The sequence below is a fragment of the Delphinapterus leucas genome, chromosome 9 (genome assembly GCF_059928025.1).
Source record: "Delphinapterus leucas isolate spDelLeu-1000000601 "Yukka" chromosome 9, BTC_Dleu_Yukka2, whole genome shotgun sequence".
In the NCBI taxonomy this organism is placed as follows: Eukaryota; Metazoa; Chordata; class Mammalia; order Artiodactyla; family Monodontidae; genus Delphinapterus; species Delphinapterus leucas.
Window position 1 is genome coordinate 24,722,394 of NC_143137.1, and position 18,487 is coordinate 24,740,880.

An 18,487-nucleotide genomic window follows, 5' to 3' on the forward strand; every position below is an offset into this window, starting at 1 on the left:
TGGTTGGGGGTCCGCCTGCCGATGCAGGGGACACGGGTTCGTGCCCCGGTCCGGGAAGATCCCACATGCCACGGAGCGGCTGGGCCCGTGAGCCATGGCCGCTGAGCCTGCGTGTCCGGGGCCTGTGCTCCGCAACGCAAGAGGCCACAACAGTGAGAGGCCCGCGTACCGCAAAAAAAAAAAAAAAAAAAAAAAAAAAAAAAAAAAAAAGAATAAACTTTTGTAAAAAAAAAAAAAAAAAAAAAACCATGACAGGTAATAGATTTTCTAGAAATATTATAAGATAGATGTTGCCTTTTTCGAAACAAAGTCTACTTTGGGATGTTTAATTTAGGTATAATTTCACAGAGTTACACTTTGATTTATTGATTGAACTGTCCAAGCAACCGGATTGCTTCACTTGTTTCTTTTACACCACCTACAGCTATAGTGACTAAATTGACTCATATGCAGTTGACCTGCTGGACGTTAGTATCACTTAGTTGTTACCTTTATTAGCAGAAAAGGAAAAATTACCAAAGAAAGAAAATAATTTAAGAGTTTAGGTTTGGCTTATTATATTTCTTAGAAGTTCATTTCTTTGAAGAAAAACATTTCCCTCTGCTGTAGCTCTCCGGCTTGAGGTCCTTAAAGAAGCAGTTGGTGAGGTATGGGAGCCCTGAGCCTGGTGCTGAGGGCAGGGTTTTGTTGAAACCTGGCCATGGCACTCTAAGAGACTTCAGTCACTCAAAGAGACTTCAGTCTCTTTGTCTCTCTTGGTCTCTGTCTCTGTGTCTCTTCTTTAAATAATGACTGCTGTATTTACAATACTTGTGAATGTGAGTGTAAGTGGCTTTCTCCTGTAGCAGCCTTTGAAAAATGTGAAGATATTATTCCTCGTAAGCATTTAGAACTAGAGTTGAAAGACAAGAAAGTGTTGGCAATTGTACATCACACAATTGCTTATCTCTTTTCAATAAGGTACTGTTCAGCACAGTGTACATTCCCTGAGGAAGCTCTGTGGAATTGCCCTTTCTTCCACTTAGAAAGAAAGCTTTAATTCCTTTCCTGTATCTACTCTGAATGGTAATTGGACACTGAGATTCTTATTTCATGATTTATCATGATGATTAGGGCAACAGAGAAATAATACAAATTTGGCCACTCTAACATAAAATAAAATGAAACATCCTCTGAATAATTATAGGGTGACAATAATGATTCTCCTCTCCCCCCCTCACTCCTCTCAACGTTCCTATCAGAGAACGAATGAGGCAATGCATTTGTATTAACAAACAAATGAATTGACATTTTTGAGACTGGCCAAGGAAATGTTATCACTCATATTTCCTGCAAGAAAAAGAAATTAATTCTCAGTATCCATAAATATTGCTACTGTTTTTATCACTAGGGTCCTGCTTATAAATGTTTTGTTCTCACTGTCCCTTGCCTGCCAGACTGCCCTTAAAGGAGTGAAGTAGTCAGAGAGATGACTCATCGGGGAGGTGATGGAGAGAGGGAGAACTGAGAGGCTCTCTGCTTTCCTTGAGGAGATATTTGCTCTATCTCTGGACTGGTCCAAGGTGAGGGAGACAGACAGCTGTGGGGCAGACAGCTGTGGATGTAAGGGTCACAGGGTGATGGGAGCAAACGTATTCATCAGGAAGCATCTTCCATTCTTAACCCTTTCTGCTCAGGGCTGTACCCAGGCATATCCGCCACCCCATGTCTATAGGACAAGGAGGCATATGTATGATTTGGGCTTTGGGCTTGGCCATTACATAACACTAACTCAGTCTTTCAAAAATGGAAACGGTCCTTAAAATATTCTTTTTATGGTCTGCATGATATTCCAAAAACGGGTGCAAGTGATTTTTACCACCCTCTGTATGTGGATAATTTTTGCTTCAGAATTTAAGATTCTGTATGTTGTATCTCTGCTTCAGAATTTAAGTAGAAACCTTCTCTTCATGTTATGCTTAATTAGGTTGGGATCTGTTCTGTAGGAACAGTTTTTACTAGCTTAATGAAAATTCTTCAAATGCAGTGCAGTATAGGAATGGGCAAAAGAGAAAGGAGATAATATTTGCAGAGGGCTTATAGCCGTGTAGACCTTTGTGTGGACTGTTTGTTTTTAAAGGATCTCATTTAATATTCACAATGTAGGTGTTCAGGAAACCAAAGCTCAGATAGATTCGGTAACGTGCTTCAGGTAAAGCAGCATGTTCTAGAGATAGGATTGAAATCCTAAGGTTTTGGGCTTCAAAGCTGCATCAGATTGGGCACACTTTACAGTAAAATTTGTGCTACAGTGAACAACATTGTAGAATGTGCCAGTATAATGATTCTTGATCAGGCTGGCCAGAGCTGACTTTACAATACCCTTCAAAGTGGGAGCGTCATGACAAATCAATGTATCTAATTAGGGAAAGGAAAGTGTTGGAAACCTATTTATGCTTTAATAACTAAAAAAGCACTGGTCTCTCGCCAAATTGACATACATTTTTGGAATCAGAGACTCTGAGATACTCCTTAAATGCTACTTATGATAAATAATGCCATTTAAATGTCCACCACCTGCTACAGCACATGGCTGAGTTCTCAGAACGTTTTCATCACTTCCTTAGATGGTCTTGATTAATGTACAATGATGTAGAAAGTTTTTTTTTTTTTTTTTTAGAAAATGTTATGGGGGGCTTCCCTGGTGGCGCAGTGGTTGAGAGTCTGCCTGCTAATGCAGGGGATGCGGGTTCGAGCCCTGGTCTGGGAGGATCCCACATGCCGCGGAGCGACTGGGTCCGTCAGCCACAACTGCTGAGCCTGCGCGTCTGGAGCCTGTGCTCCGCAACGGGAGAGGCCGTGATAGTGAGAGGCCCGCGCACCACGATGAAGAGTGGCCCCCGCTTGCCGCAACTAGAGAAAGCCCTCGCACAGGAACGAAGACCCAACACAGCAGAAAAAAAATAAAAATAAAAAAATAAACTCCTACCCCCAACATTAAAAAAAAAAATGTTATGATGTGACAACTAGATGTCTTTTTTTTTTTTTTTTTTTTTTTTTCAGTACGCGGGCCTCTCACTGACGTGGCCTCTCCCGTTGCGGAGCACAGGCTCCGGACGCGCAGGCTCAGCGGCCATGGCTCACGGGCCCAGCCACTCTGCGGCACGTGGGATCTTCCCGGACCGGGGCACGAACCCATGTCCCCTGCATCGGTAGGCGGACTCTCAACCACTGCGCCACCAGGGAAGCCCAGATGTCTTTAAATATACCAGTTTTCTGTATAAGCTAAACAGTTTCGAGGGGATAACTTTTACAGTTCCAAAGCATTCTCCTAAATAAGGTAGTATTTATGTTATTGAAGAGCTTGATTATCCCATGTATTTGTGGCACTAACAATGTCTATGTTGTAAAATGGGACTGGGAATAGTTTTTGATTCCTATTTCTGTCCGGGTCATCATCTCTACTTTGATCACCTTTAAGAAGATAACGCCCCTGCTTTGATCACTTTTAACAAGATAACACCCTTTCCCACCCCACTACAACCCTGTGTCAATTAGGAATTATATTTGACTGCAGGTAACAGAAAGTGGTCTACCTTGGCTTAACCAAATAAGAGTTAGCTTTTCTCACATAACAAAAAGCCCATAGGTAGAGAGTCTGGAATTGGTCCAGTGGTTCCAGGATACCCTCAAAATTCCAGCCACCCTTTATGTTCCAGTGTTCTGTCATCCTTAGTATGAAACTTACATTCTTACAATTGCTTCACATTGCACGATGGCTGCTTCACTTCCAGACTCATGGTGTCATTCAAGGTAGGAAAAAGAAAACTAGGTGTCACTCAGGAAGGGCCTGTGTTGCTCTTGCAAAAGCAAAACTTTCCGGAAATCCCCAGCAGCATTCTGCTTATGTCTTACTGCTCAGAACTGTCATGAAGTCAACCGTCGCTGCAAGGCAGTCTGGAGAAATGAGTATTTTAGCTGGGCTCACTGTCACCCTAAAGAACTTAGGGTTCTATTAGTAAGGCAGAACTGGCGAGTAGTTTTTGGGTAAAACAGCTGTGTCCGTGCTAACCCCAACGCCAACGCCAGCCCTGAACTGTCCCAAGTGGCTTTGGGATTAGAGTAGAAAGCGCAGAGGAAAGAAGAAAAGGAGCCTTCTTCAAGGTCGCCAGTGGCCTCTTTATAGCTATGCACTGTGTGTTTTACTCTTCTCTTCCTTAGTGTTGGGGTATCTTTGCTCACTCTGTCTTTGGTGATCACTTTCTCTCTCTCTCTTTTTCTAATTACTCATTTGCCAGGTAATGTCATTTCCTTAGAGTAATCATCCCTGACACTTCAGAAAGATTAGGCAGCTCCCTTTTATATATGCCCCCAGCACCTGGACCTGTTTTTTTTTCCTTCTTTTTGGAACACTTATCACAATTATACTTACTTATGGGAGCTGGGGTACAGATTTGTTATTTGTTCAATGTCTTGCTTTCTTTTCCACCAGCCTATAAACTCCCCCTAGACTATATTCTCCCTCCCTTCTGTGTCTAGCACAGTGCCTATGACAGAGTAGACCCTCAATAAATATTTGTTGAATGAATTAACAATGAATGAATAAATTTCAAGGCTCTTCTCTCACCTGCTGTTCGTTCTTTTCTTTAGGCATCATTTTTTGTCCTCTTCTTCCATTCTAACTTTAAACATTCTCTAAGTACTCTCATACATATTTATCCATTCATTTATATTTCTTTTTTTTTTTTCTGTCCATGTCTCTCTCTCTCTAGATTATTCTTCCTGTCTCTCAGATAGGTATTATCTTTACTCAAACTCTATATGTCCACACCAATTCTCTTACTCAGGTATCTGTATCCCACTTCTAGTTGCCTGCTACTTTTTAACCGGAATGCCTCTCCATCGCCCTACACCCAACAAGTTCCAAATGACCTTCATCAGACACACATCTCAATTTTCTAGTCTCAAAGTGATGACACTTTCTTCTAGTTACTTGAGCTTGAAAACTTGGTGTCGTTTGTGGGATCATTTATTTATATCATTAAGTTGCATTTTCCTTGGCAAATAGCTCTAGCTGTTCTTTATTCTTGTTGCTGCCACCCCAGTACACAGTGTGCAGGGTTTGTGGGTACTGGTATGTGTGAGGTGGCAAGATGAAAGGTGACAGGGGTCAACTGACCAAATGCTCCCAATCAAGAGTGAGGCAGAGCGGAGGCTTTTGCCAGTTTATGTTGCAGTATACTCTTTTAAACACCAGTTCTGGTGCTCATGACTCGTGGCACAATCAATTTGATAACCTGGGATTACTGTGCAGTAAAATTTGAGAGGACTTAGCTACTTAAAATGGGGGGGACATTTTATGATGGTAGGTATGGATGACTTTTGCAGTATTTATAAAAAGATCACAAAATGGTATTAAAAACTGCAGAAGTATAGTAGCAGTAGTAAAGCATTTTGTCAAGACATTAGATATTCCCACTCAATTTCATAATGCAGAAATTAGTGGAAATTTATTAAAATTAATAGGTATGAAATTTAGAAAAGTTAGCACAGTTGATTCACAGATTATCCCATTAATCAAGATGGCCATTTTTCTTTTACAGGAAGATAGTCAATCATATGGATATATTGTATGAATAAATGAATACAGCAGTGTATCTATGAGGCCAGAATGATTGATTTAATAGTGACAAATTTTGATACTTTCTGTTTAGCATTTGCAGTCTAAAACTCCTAGTTTTTTGAAAAAACCCCTAGTGTTTGAAAAAACTATAGGCAAGCAAAGTTACATTTTAACACGAAACTTTTAAAACCATTTTGTGAAAGGATAATTTCTGCATCGCTTTAGGTTGATTGGCCATGCAGTATGCAGAAATTTAGTGAGCACCTTCCACATTACCCTGGTTATTTCCTACAGAGAATGTAAGGTTATTTAGGATTCTTTGTTTGTTTGAGAAGGAGGAAAGTTTATGATATAGTTCATTTTTTACTTCATAGCATTTGTCAGATTGAAATTCATCTCTGCACCATGTTGTTCTTTAGGATATGTTCTTTTGATAGGTAGATGTTTAGATATATAGGGCACAGAGGCAAAGCAGCACAGCTGGTATCAATAACAGGCTCACATCACTCTTAATTTCCCTGATTTTATACCTTTTCCCTTGCTTTATCATTCAAGTATTCATTTGATCATGGGGATTACATACAGAGAAATGTGTCATAGACAGGATCTATGAAGCAATGTTTTCCTTTCCAATTTATTTCAGCTAATTCTGGTCCCTTTAATGTATCTAGCATTGGGATGTAGGAATTAAGGCATGTTTAGATTTCTGCCATAGTCTTTTTCCCACAGGAAGAGTAATGCTGGAAAAGGAGACGAGAGATCAAGATTCTATTCCCCTTTATTGGTGGATATATTTCATCTATTGCTTTTAGAGATTCTTCTCCTCTGGACATTTTCATGGTTTTCTCCCAATAGGATAGAATAAATATTATTTGGGTTTTCATCCATCATAATAATAAAAAGCTACTGTCATAAGGAGAAACTTGAGGCTTTAGAGCTGGTGCAGCGTTAAGTCAAAAATCTAAGCTTGGGGGCTTCCCTGGTGGCGCAGTGGTTGAGAGTCCGCCTGCCGATGCAGGGGACACAGGTTCGTGCCCCGGTCCGGGAAGATCCCACGTGCCGCGGAGCGGCTGGGCCCGTGAGCCATGGCCGCTGAGCCTGCGCGTCGGGAGCCTGTGCTTCACAACGGGAGAGGCCACAACAGTGAGAGGCCCACGTACCGCAAAAAAAAAAAAAATCTAAGCTTGTTTTTATGATAAAAGCAGCGAGTAAAAGGCATGCAAGAGATACAAAAAAAAAAATATGTGCCTAATCTTTTTCTTTGGATTTCACCTTCATGGATGTCTTAAAACAAGTGGTTATAATTCAGTTCATCAATTTGACTAACATGATTCAAATTGGTTGTCATTATTCAGTGAGTAAGTTCTTCCTTTTTTAGCTGCTTGGGCTGGTGTGTTTTTATATATCCAACTAACCTCGGTACTGTGGTATATGTCCCTCTAAGAAAAGAGGAAAATCAGCTCTATCAAAAAGATACAGTAACAACCAATATTGGAGCTAGTAAGTTCTGTTTATATGGAACTTTCTCTTTCTCTACCCTTTTTGTGGAGGTAGAAAATCCAGTAGTTATTAGAGTGGATAGTGGCCAACGTCATGTTTTTAATGTAATACGACATGAACCAGAGCTAGAAGCGGTCAAAGTTCAAATCATGTCTGTTGTTGAATGGCCTGTATCTTATGGTTTGAAGGCAACAGATGAGTAAAGAAAACGGTTTTGAAACCATAGGAACCTTTTGTAGGTTACCTGCCTAGTATCCACCTTCCTCCTTCCTTTTTCTCACCTAGACCGCTAATTTCCCAAACATTCCAGTTCTAGCCAATCAACATATTGTAACCCTCTGGCACAGGAACTGGTCTCAGGATGATCATGTGACCTGATAGGAGGAGACAGGTGTTGGAGAGTCAGAAGGACTCTTCTTCTCTCTTCCTTGGGTCTCTCTCTCTCTCTCTCTCTCTCTCTCTCTCCCCCCTTCCTTCCCTCCCATGTCAGATGTGCAGGAAGTATTAAGCGGCTTTCTTGCTACTGATCAACAAACTTTCAGTCGCAAGAAGGCCAGTTGTAAGGTGAAGCTGACAGCACGAGACACACAACTAGTAAGTGGTAGAGTCAGAATTTTTGTCCCAAAGGCCATGCTTCTACCCTACGAAACCATCCATAGTCAGACCTTGAATTTGGAGAAGACTATTCTCAAGGTCATTCAGGTCTTTATCGTGAATACCCTAAAAACAGCCCTTTGAGGTCAATTTTGCAGATTTCTGAGGCCTTAGAGGAATTAACGTCTTGGTCACGGTTGCATAATAAATGGATGAAAAAGGCAGTGGTGATGTGGTAGGAAATAATCTAGCTCTGTGAACACAATTCATCCAATGTGTGAGGTCAGTGGGCTTGGTCTCTGCTCTGTCTTCCCAGTATCCCTAGGCATCCTGCTTTTCCATCTTTGACCTTGTCATCATCAATTACTGTGTTCTGAGAGCCCAGATGTTGCCTTGTCGGATTGGAGCCTCACTCCACTCTGTGAGGAATGATCCTTTACGTTTCTGTAGCGGCCTGTAACTCACCAAGGTCTTCTCATCTGTGATCTCACTTGACCCTTTCAACCACCCTATGAGATGGACTGTTATACTCATTTCCTTTACATCTTAGGTGCTTAGATACCACTTTGCTTTCAGTTAATTTGCACTTATAAATATGTTGCCTTAGAAGTGATTTTTACTTCTGTCTTACAAATGTTGCTGAACTTGCAGCTAAACTATAAGCTCCATGGAGAGAAGAACTGATTATGAGTTTGGTGTGCTTGACTTTCCTTCAGCAATGCCTCCTGTTGGTACAGAGTGGTTTCTCAGGAAAAAAAAAAAAGACAACTCATTAATATCCAGCACTGACTTTCCAGAGCTGATTGTCAAATATTCAGAAATTTTGTTAGCTGGTTATTAAATTGGTAGTTTGAAATCTGTGGTGGGATTATTTTATAGCAGGAAAATTGGCAAAGGCTACATAGCAAGGCTACCCTCCATCTACTCCCACCGTCAGAGAGCCAGGTTACAAGGACATCGTTGTTTACAAACTTTCCTTTGGTCCACAGACAACTGCTCTTCTTTATCCTTTGTAAATTAGCTAATGGCCATGACCCAAATGTCTTCACCGGGGAGAAGGTAGAGTTGAGAACACTGAGTCAGTCTCCATGTCTTTGCTGAACAAAGTCAGTCTCCATGTCTTTTGTAGAAAGCAAACTACAGAAAACTGTCAGAGAAAACTTGATCAGGAAGCCCAGAAATGACATCACCAGGAGTCTGCCTCCTTTCCTGTTCCAGTCTGTGTCTCTTTCCATCCATTCTTGATTGAACCAGTAAGCTGGTCAAGCTATGCTTGGAGGGATCTCAGAGCCTGTAACAGGATGGTTTGGGTTGCCGGTAAAAGAACTCCTGATTAAAGTGGTATAAACCACGGGAATCATTATTGTTTACTTAACAGAAAGTCTGGAAATAAGAGGCCCAGAGTTAGTTCACTGTCCTATCAATGGCCTCAATGATTCCAGGCTGTTTCTTTTTCCCTCTCTGTCACCCTCAGTGTGTGAGTAAGTGGTATTTCCCCTTCTGGCTGTAAGAAGGCATCAATAGTTCTAAACAGCAGGAAGTTAATTCACCACCCAAACCCTCAAGGATATCCTGGATTTGTGATAGGAAACCCTTGTTTGTCTCTCTCTCTCTCTCTCTTTTTGGCCGTGCTGCATGGCATATGGAATTTTAGTTCCCCGACCAGGGATTGAACCCATGCCTCCTGCAGTGGAAGCATGGAGCCCTAACCACTGGACTGCCAGGGAATTCCTGTTTTGTTTTGTTTTTTTTTTCCTGAAGGAAAGACATTCTCTAACCTTAAATAGAGGGTTTAAGGAATAAAAGGGAAATGGTGCATCTTAAGGAATACTAAAAAAACCCCTTTATGGTAAAAATAATTTTGAGGTATTCATTTCCAATTAGCAGGATCCTCCAGTGATTCTATGTGATGAGAAGTTAATTAAGGAAACCAGCAACCCAAGACCATCATAGAAGCTGTAGGAAGAACTAAAGGAAAAATATCGCAAGAAGAAAAAGCAAAAGCGTTCATTGTAGCATCTGAGGCAGTAAAATGCTATTTAAGTGGAATTGAAGACCCAAATGGCTGCAGTTATGGAATATTGCAAAATTTTTCACATTAAGGAAAAAATAACAATATTTTTACTTTTGTAGGAAGTAAAATTAAATGAAGCTGCCACAGGAGATAGGATATCTGAAATCGTAGGAATTAGTGAGCACCCCTGCCCTGAGGGACTTGTTCTTTGTTTCCCATTGCTAACACAGTACCTGACACACCATGTGAGTGTTGACTGAGAAGAAAGGACAGGAAATGATTCAGATAATAGAATTGTGCTACGGGGGATGGGGCGTGTGTGGGATTGGCCATGGAGAAAGGAGCCCGGGCACATTATCGGAGCCGAAGTGGACAGGCTTCAGATGGAGTTGAGGGTTACTAGTGTTTGGACCGGTGTTTCCCTCATTTGCTGCAGCGGGAACAGAACTGGCCCCAGAAGCTGGTGAAATGACTGCCAAGGGCCGAGACCTGCAGAGCTGGATCACTGCACCCTCATTCCCTTGTAGGACCACATTTCTGGCTCAATCTCTTTGACACCAAATATTACCTCTCCTTCCATACTATTGGGTGATATTAAGTAACGAAATGGTTAAAGTGGATTCACAGGTGACTGATACTTGTATTGAATGGCTTGATTAGTTGTTTTATAATCCTTTTGGGGAAAGGTGGGCAGTTGATACAGATGTAAGGCTGTATTATCCACAGTATTCATGCCAGTTACATCATCAGCTTAAAATGCATCGGGAAGGCATCCCATGCCATGATGGTACAGAAAATACCGTCACACAGAATGCAGGGTATGAAGAAAGTCTTGTAATCTTTCTTTAACATTTTTCTGTTTTAAAATAGTGAAGTGTGAGTACATATGGTACAGAACTTTTTTTGGAAATCTGCCTTTAGTGCATCAGAAATGAAAATGTCCTTTAAGCATTAAACATCAAAATCCATTTTCATATTAAAAAACTATCACCCTTCCTTAGAACACAGTAGATTTGTTTTTTTCCTGTAGGAGAAATCCTCACAGGCTTCAGACACAGAGTAAAGGGGAAGAAAAGAATATAAGTTCAAGTAGTATAATAAATATATTACAGCATCACAACTCCATTCATCCTAAGTGAGATGTATAAATCTAGTAAAATTGGAAGCATCATGTTTGTGAAGGATAGCAGCTTCCTTCCACCAATTTTAATTTATATAATTAAACCTCAAATCACATGTGGGTTTTCATAATAAATGCATATGTTCAAGTTAGTACTGTGACTATTTTACTATTTTTTTAAAAATTTTACTAAATTTTGAGTCTTTTCCTTTCTGGGGCAGCATCACCTCTTTCACAAAGAATGTGTGAAAGGCCAAGTCTGCAGTATTTTATAAACATTGCTGTGGTCGTGCTGTTTTGTATTCCATGAATTTGCTATTGAGTTTCATAGAATCTGACACTCAAAGGAAATGTCTCTTAAATATTACCTCTGGCTGAATAATACATTGACTTCTTTAAAAAAAAGGCAATATGTGGGGCTTCCCTGGTGGCGCAGTGGTTGAGAGTCCGCCTGCCGATGCAGGGGACGCGGGTTCGTGCCCCGGTCCGGGAAGATCCCACTATGCCGCGGAGCGGCTGGGCCCGTGAGCCGTGGCTGCTGAGCCTGCGCGTCCGGAGCCTCGTGCTCCGCAGCGGGAGAGGCCACAACAGTGAGAGGCCCGCGTACCACAAAAAAAAAAAAAAAAAAAAAAAAAAGGCAATATGTGAGAAAATGAAATAGTATCTAGGACAATAAGTAAAATTCAAGGACAGTAATAAGTAATGATGAACGAGATGCTAATCTCCTTGAGTTCAGGATCCTCCTCATCTTCCTCCTCCTCTGCATTTTCCTTGTTCTCTTCCTTTAATTACATCCTATACAGCAAGTGACTTTGAAACTCATAGTGACTCAAAAAAATAGCTTTTGAATAATGAGTGGACACATAAATCTTTTTATCCCTCCCCAAATCTGGCTTGCCATGTCGGAGGTAATGAGTGATTGATAAGCAGTTGTTTTGTTTAAGATGTTTCATTTTTTTTTGATGTGGACCATTTTTAAAGTCTTTATTGAATTTGTTACAATACTGCTTCTGTTTCATGTTTTAGTGTTTGGCCCTGAGGCATGTGGGATATCTTAGCTCCCTGACCAGGGATGGAACCTGCACCCCCTGTGTTGGAAGGCAAAGTCTTAACCACTGGACTACCAGGGAAGTCCCGACAAGCATTTGTCGAATGAAGTTTTTGAACTACAAACTTTTTTTTCTCTAAGGCGTGCAGTCTTATAACTTTTGAGCTTGTACTGTACTGAAGAAGCAGCTATTAAAATGTTGTTGGATAAAGGTTTCGATGGGCCCACTTTAATAGAGGAGTCATTTCGAATTAACACAATGGTTTACAAATAAATACTGGGAAAGAGATTGAAATTAATTTGTTCCCCCAAGTAGATGGTTTTCTTCTTATAGTTTTGTTCATAATTTTTAATGTATTTGCTTTTACGTATATTTACTTCCTAACATCTAACCATTTTTACCACTTTCATGATTTTTAGACATACTTTCTTACCACCTGTACAGTTATTACTCCACATTTTCCTTAAATTGATTCACTTTGCAATCTAAATTTATTTAAAGAGAAAACTTTATATTAGTACTGTGAATAGAAAAGCAGTATCCTCTCCTGAAAACAGAAGGCAGCTATAAAAATAAATATAATGTGATGAAAATGACGTTATTAAATTTTAGCCAGCTTCTGTTGGGAGAAAGACTGAGCCTGATTTAAATGTTTGAGGTTGTCAAACATTAGAGAAGGGTAAAAGACATACAAACACCAAACTGAGCCTTTTTTTCTGGCCATGTTATAAGGGTTGAAAAAGAATCCAGAGAAGAATAACTTATCTCTACACTGAGTCAAATATAAACTTCAACCAAGAAAAAAAAATCTAGATTTTTTTTTTATGGTTCCAAATTAGTGGGGCTGTAATTTGTGAAATTTTAGGGCCCTATAGTTTTTGTGATAAAGTAAAACGTTCTCTTTATCTTAAACTTTGTTTAAAACGTTTGATTTAACACATACAAAATTAAGAATATAATTTAGAGCGAAGCTTCCATTTTCCTTCCGTGAATTTATTTCCTGCCCTGTGGGTCATATAAGCAATGTTTGGGTGTTCTATGAAGGTACCATATGCTGAGTCGGGTTTATACTTTTTATACCATTAATGTTTCATAGGGAATGTCATTCTAGATAGTGTTCATGAAGTTACGATACATGCATGTGTAAACTTTATTAATACTTTAGTGTCTCACGGAACTAACTCAGCAGAGAATAGGTCTAGTTGATCAAAATTCCAAATTAATGTCGTCATAGATAATGAGTTTTAGTATGTAAGTTTTGAAATACTTCATTCTTTAGCGATTGCTTTGGGCTGGTTATCTCAACATTGATAAAGATCATTTCAGGTCATAACTGACACACAATCAGATTGACCCCCTTGATTGAAAGAATTGATTTTCTAACAAGTAAAGTAATAGTCTATCAATTCAGTCAAACCCCTGGTGGTTGGTCACTTTAATCAAAGTCAGAATGATTTTGTGCAGAGATGGGAAAGAAAACTTGTAAGTTCTGCATCATTGGTTTCCCCTGTCAATTCAGGAAAAGCTATGTGGCTCAAAACTCAGCCTGGCAAATTTAAGTAAGGAAGAAGGCAAATGAAAGGTAGGCTTTAGAAATTTCAGCCACGATGGTGACATGTGTTATGTAATACTTTCTAATGAGAGTTTCAGAAGTGATTTATCCCAGTGTTATATGTAGAAATACACTTGAAACACTGAAAAATCAAAGCAGTTGATTTTTAACTGCTTTTTCTGGATGAGCAATGGATATATTCTTTATTTATGCTACATAGAAGGCAACTTAAAAATATATGGAAAACACTCTCCTGACAAATGCTTGATGCTTTATAATAGCTGGGAACAGAGGCTGTTTTTAAAGTGGCCTTGAAATTTTTGAAAATTGTTTTTGTAACTACTAATTGATTTTAAAATAATATTTAAATTAAATCAAGCAGAAATGCTTTTACAAACAAAAACAAGGCTTAGTAAATGTTTTACTTTTAATAGTTAATCTGAACAAACCCTGAGAGATTAGATTTCAACATAAAACATGAATAGTTTTAAATAATTTAGAGAACAGCACATACTTTTCACAAATGCATCACAGATAATTTAGTACCTATGTCCTGAAGCATGAGGAAGAATTTTAGTAGTGCTGTATTTATAAAGATGAATTTGCTTTAAAGTGTGGATGGTTGAAATTTTGGCCCGTTTTTCTTCTCCTTTCACATTTTTTTGGTCCAAGCTTTTCTAAGATTTTCTAGAATGCTCCTTTGAATCAGTCAGATGCAAGGTGGAGCAAGATGAAGGTTACAGTTAAAATTCTTCCTATGTATCATGTTAATGTTAAAAGGTTATAGTCAGCCTTAGCTAGATATTTGGGCCCACTTGAGGAATTCCAAAAAGAAGCCATTTACTCTTTGTTGCATACAATCGAGTACATCTTTAAAACCTCTGCCTAAAAATCAAAAATGGAGATGGCTGGTAGGGACCATAACTCTTAGATTGACTTTCTTTCTTTTCTTGTCTTTCTTTGCTTCATTGTCTTTATACTTTCAGGTCAAATCCAAAGAAACAATTAATCCTGACAAGGAGTGTGGGTGATCTTCAAAAACTGAGTGATTCCTATAAATTAAAAAAAAAATCGACGTAGTGACTCCTTCAGGTATAAATACAACATTTTATGGCAATGTAGGAGCCTGGCAATGCACTGAACATTCTTTGTTAAATCTGCAGAAGCTACTAGAAGTTAAGGACTTTAGCTTTGTTATAATGAATTCTCCGTTGGGGCATCTTTGACTTCTGAGTCCTGTAATCTTGTTGAAGTTGCTTAAGCAATAGCTATGTGTATGGATTTATGTTAAGGAGGTACTTGATAACAAGTATTTTAAGACAGAGTTTCATTTGGCATCTTTATAAAAGCCATGAAAAAGCTTTTCTTAACTATGATTATAAGAAAATTATCTTGGCCTTGAGCTTTCTAAGAATGCAAGAAGTTATTCTCCTTTATTAAGATGTTAATTCTTACCATATCACCCTATGGTTGTCTGAAAGAATTCACTAGTGATAAAACATGGCTAGAAGTCAAAAGTTAATAGTAAAATTAATGAAAAAAGTTATTAATATAAAGTAAAGCAGAGTGATGGGAAGAATCAAGGATTCTTCCCTAAGGGGTGAAATGTTTTCTTACGGGAGGATTAACGTATTTTAAGAAATAGAGCATATAATGGTATTAGAAACTCTTATATTTTTACCACCTGTATTGAGATAAAATCTCTCCTATAGTCATGAGTGATCAATATATTCTCTATTTTTTAAAAAGTATAAGTAGAAATTAAACAAAAATGCAACCCATTCTCATAAGTGAAAACAACTGCTGTATCTACCATACGAACCCACAATTTGTATTAATTTCATGTACCAATAGTTCTGAGATTATCTGGGGGAAAATGATGATCCTGGAAAGAAGAGAATGAAGAGTTTGCAGCTCTCCATCTTTGCTAGAGGGAGGAGTTGAAATTATTTCTCTCTGAGATAGAATTTTAGGGAAAGATGGGATTTACTTTATACCAAGGATCCCAGTGTCTACCCTAGTCTAGGTGACACCCTTAGGCTGGCTGAATACCATGAAGGTGTCTTAATTAGAAAGAAGGAAAGACTCGTCACTGGTGAGGCATCTCCACAATAAATTTGATTCTAGAGCTTCTTAAAGAACTAAGGTTATTTTATTAGTCAGGGTACTTCAGAGACACAGACAAATGGACTTTATCCATGTCTGTCTGTCTGTCTATCTACCTATCTATCTATCTATCTATCTATCCATCTTGTAACAAGATATTTGTTTTGAGGGATTGGCTCACAGGATGGTTATAGAGGCTGAGAAGTCCCAGGATCTGCAGTCTGAGGGCCTGAGAAACATGGAAGTCCATGGTGTGAGTTCCAGCTTGAGTCTGAGGGCCTGAACACCAGGAAAGCTGATGGTGTAAGTCAGCCTGGGTTTGAAGACAGGAGGAGACCCATGTCCCAGCTCAAGATTACCAGGCAGAGAGAGTGAATTCTCTTACTCAGACTTTTGTTCTCTTCAGGCCTTCACCACATCGGATGTGGCCCACCCACGTGGGGGTGGGCAATCTGCTTTACTTAGTCTGTCAATTCAAATGTTAATCTCACTCAGAAATACCTGCATAGTCACACCCAGAATAATGTTCAACTAAATATCTGGACTCCCTATAACCTATTCAGCTTGACACATATAATTAACCATCACAGTTATGCTTTAACACTTATTTAAAATTTTCATGAAGATTTTTTAGCACCTAGAAGTCGCTGGAAGTCTCCATCAAAGGGAGAAATGGGGAGGCTGAATTGACAGGGCATAAAAGCAGCTACGTTTGGGGCACTGCTACGTTTGGGGCACTGCTACATCTTTCCATGACGTGACTGAAATATGCCTGTTCTCATGGCGGAGAAGCTCTAGAGGTAACAGGGGCCCTGATGTGGGTTGTGTGTGCATGTAGACAGTGATCAGGCAGCATGAAGGTGCCGAACGCCAGTGGGTGAGGGAGAAGGGACATTAGAAAATAGGACAGTGGTTCAAAAATTCTCAGGTCCAGCATTGCCTACGTTGAAATTTCACCTGGTTTACTCTGTCCCCACATGGAAGACAGAGTAATTGTCCTTTAACACTGTCAGAAGCCTGCCCTCCCCAAGCCAGCAGTGAGCTAAATCAGCCAGGTCGTTTCAGCAGGCAAAGGGCATTCATTCATGTATTTATTCAGGAAGTATCTCTTGAAGGCTTTCTGTGGAACCAATACTGGTTTTGGCAGGTGCGGGAATACAGCAGCAAATACAGCAGAGTCCCTACCTGAAGCGGTTACATTCTAGTGGAGAAGACATCTAATAAACATTGTAAAGTGTTATGAAGAAAAGAAAGCAGAATAAAAGAACATTGAGTGATGGGGAGGTGAGGTGGAGGGTGTCTTACACAGACTGGTCAGACAAGACCTCTTTGTAACAGTGAAGTTAGAGAGGATATCTGAGTGATGTAAAGGGTCCATTCATGAGAAGATATTAGGGGAGAGAATTCTAGGAGACAGCATGTGTAAATGACCTGAGAGAGACGGATATTTTGTTTTTGGAGGCAAGAAGACAGGTGTGGCTGGAATGGAGTGATCTGGAGATGAAGTCCAAGTGGTAGGTACAGGCCAGATTACGTGGAACCCTGTGAGCCATGTAAGGAATTAAATTTCATCAAGAATCAATGGATAGATACCAATTATAGTTTTCAACAAGGGAATAACACAATCTAATCCCTGTTTTTAAAAGTTCAATTTGACTATTAAATGGAGAATAGATACAGGAAGGTAAAAATGGAAACAGGGAGATCGGTTATTAAGCACTGCAGTTGTCTAGGTGAGAATTGATGTAGTTTGGACAAAGGTGATAGCATTGGAAGTTATGATAAATGTTGGACTTGGGATATTTTGAAAATGAAGACCACAGAATTTGCTGATGGTTTGGAGCAGGGTGGAGGGAAAGGGATAATTAAAATTATTTGATAATCAAAATTATGAGTAATCAGTGATTACACTTAGATTTTTGTCATGGTGCTGGTAACTGAGATGGACATAATTGGGGGGAGGTTCAAAATTTGCGGAAGATAGAAATAAAGAGTTTTCCTTTGGCCATTAGTTCAAGAGTTTATTAGACCTCCTAGTGGAGATGTTGAACAGGAAGCAGTAGGACATCAAGAGTTGTGAGCTTAGGGCACAGGTAGGAGCCTGGAAGTAGAATACAAAGGTTAGAATATGGAGTATGGGGACTATATAATATCTGTGTGGTCTGGTAATATTTAGCCTATTGGTAATTATATAATGTCATGGAATTAGATGAAATTATCTAGGAAGGAGTAAATATAGAAGAAAAGAGAGCCAAGGACTGAACTCTGGAGAATGCTAACATTGAGAGAAGGAGGGGCCAGCAATGGAAACTGAGAAAAAATGCCAAAGAATTAAGAAGAAAACCAGTAAAGCATCCTTCACTGGAAGCCAAGTGAAGCAAGTGTTTCAAGAACAAAGCTATTATCCATTAAGTTAACACTTTGGAGAGGTTGAGTAATTTGGAGACAGATGTGGCCAGATAGAAGTTTTTAATGACCTTGATTTGAGCAGCTCCGTGGGAGTGGTGGAGACAGAGCTTGATTGGAGTCGATTAAAGAGCAAATGGGAGCAAGTGGAGACACTTTTTTCCCAGAGGAGAAGCAGAGAAATGGGCAGAAGCTGGAGGACATATACGGTCAAGGAAGTTTGGTTTATTTGTTTGCTTTCAAGGCGAGAGACTTTTTATAACATGTTTACATGCTGATGGAAATGATCCAGTTAAGAGAGGGAAAATGAGGAGGGAGCAGAAAAGGAGGGTAGAAGAATTTCAGTAACAAAATTTCTCAATATGGGAGAAGGAATGGAATCCAGCGCACTGTGGAGGGTTGGTTTAAATGGACCAAGGAGAGGTCATCCATTGTATCAGGAAGAAAGACAGAGTGGATGGGTCCGATGCAATTAGGTTGGAAGATTCAGTGACAAGAAAATGAGGACTTTTCTTTCTGGTTGCTTTTCATTTTTCAGTGAACT

General features: G+C 39.6%; 1 protein-coding gene across 2 annotated transcripts in view; it reads left to right on the plus strand.

Annotated features, from left to right (window-relative positions):
* Nucleotides 1–18,487, plus strand: part of LOC111182367 (metabotropic glutamate receptor 8-like) — a 189,278-nt gene that overhangs the window by 71,284 nt on the left and 99,507 nt on the right. The window lies entirely within an intron of this gene.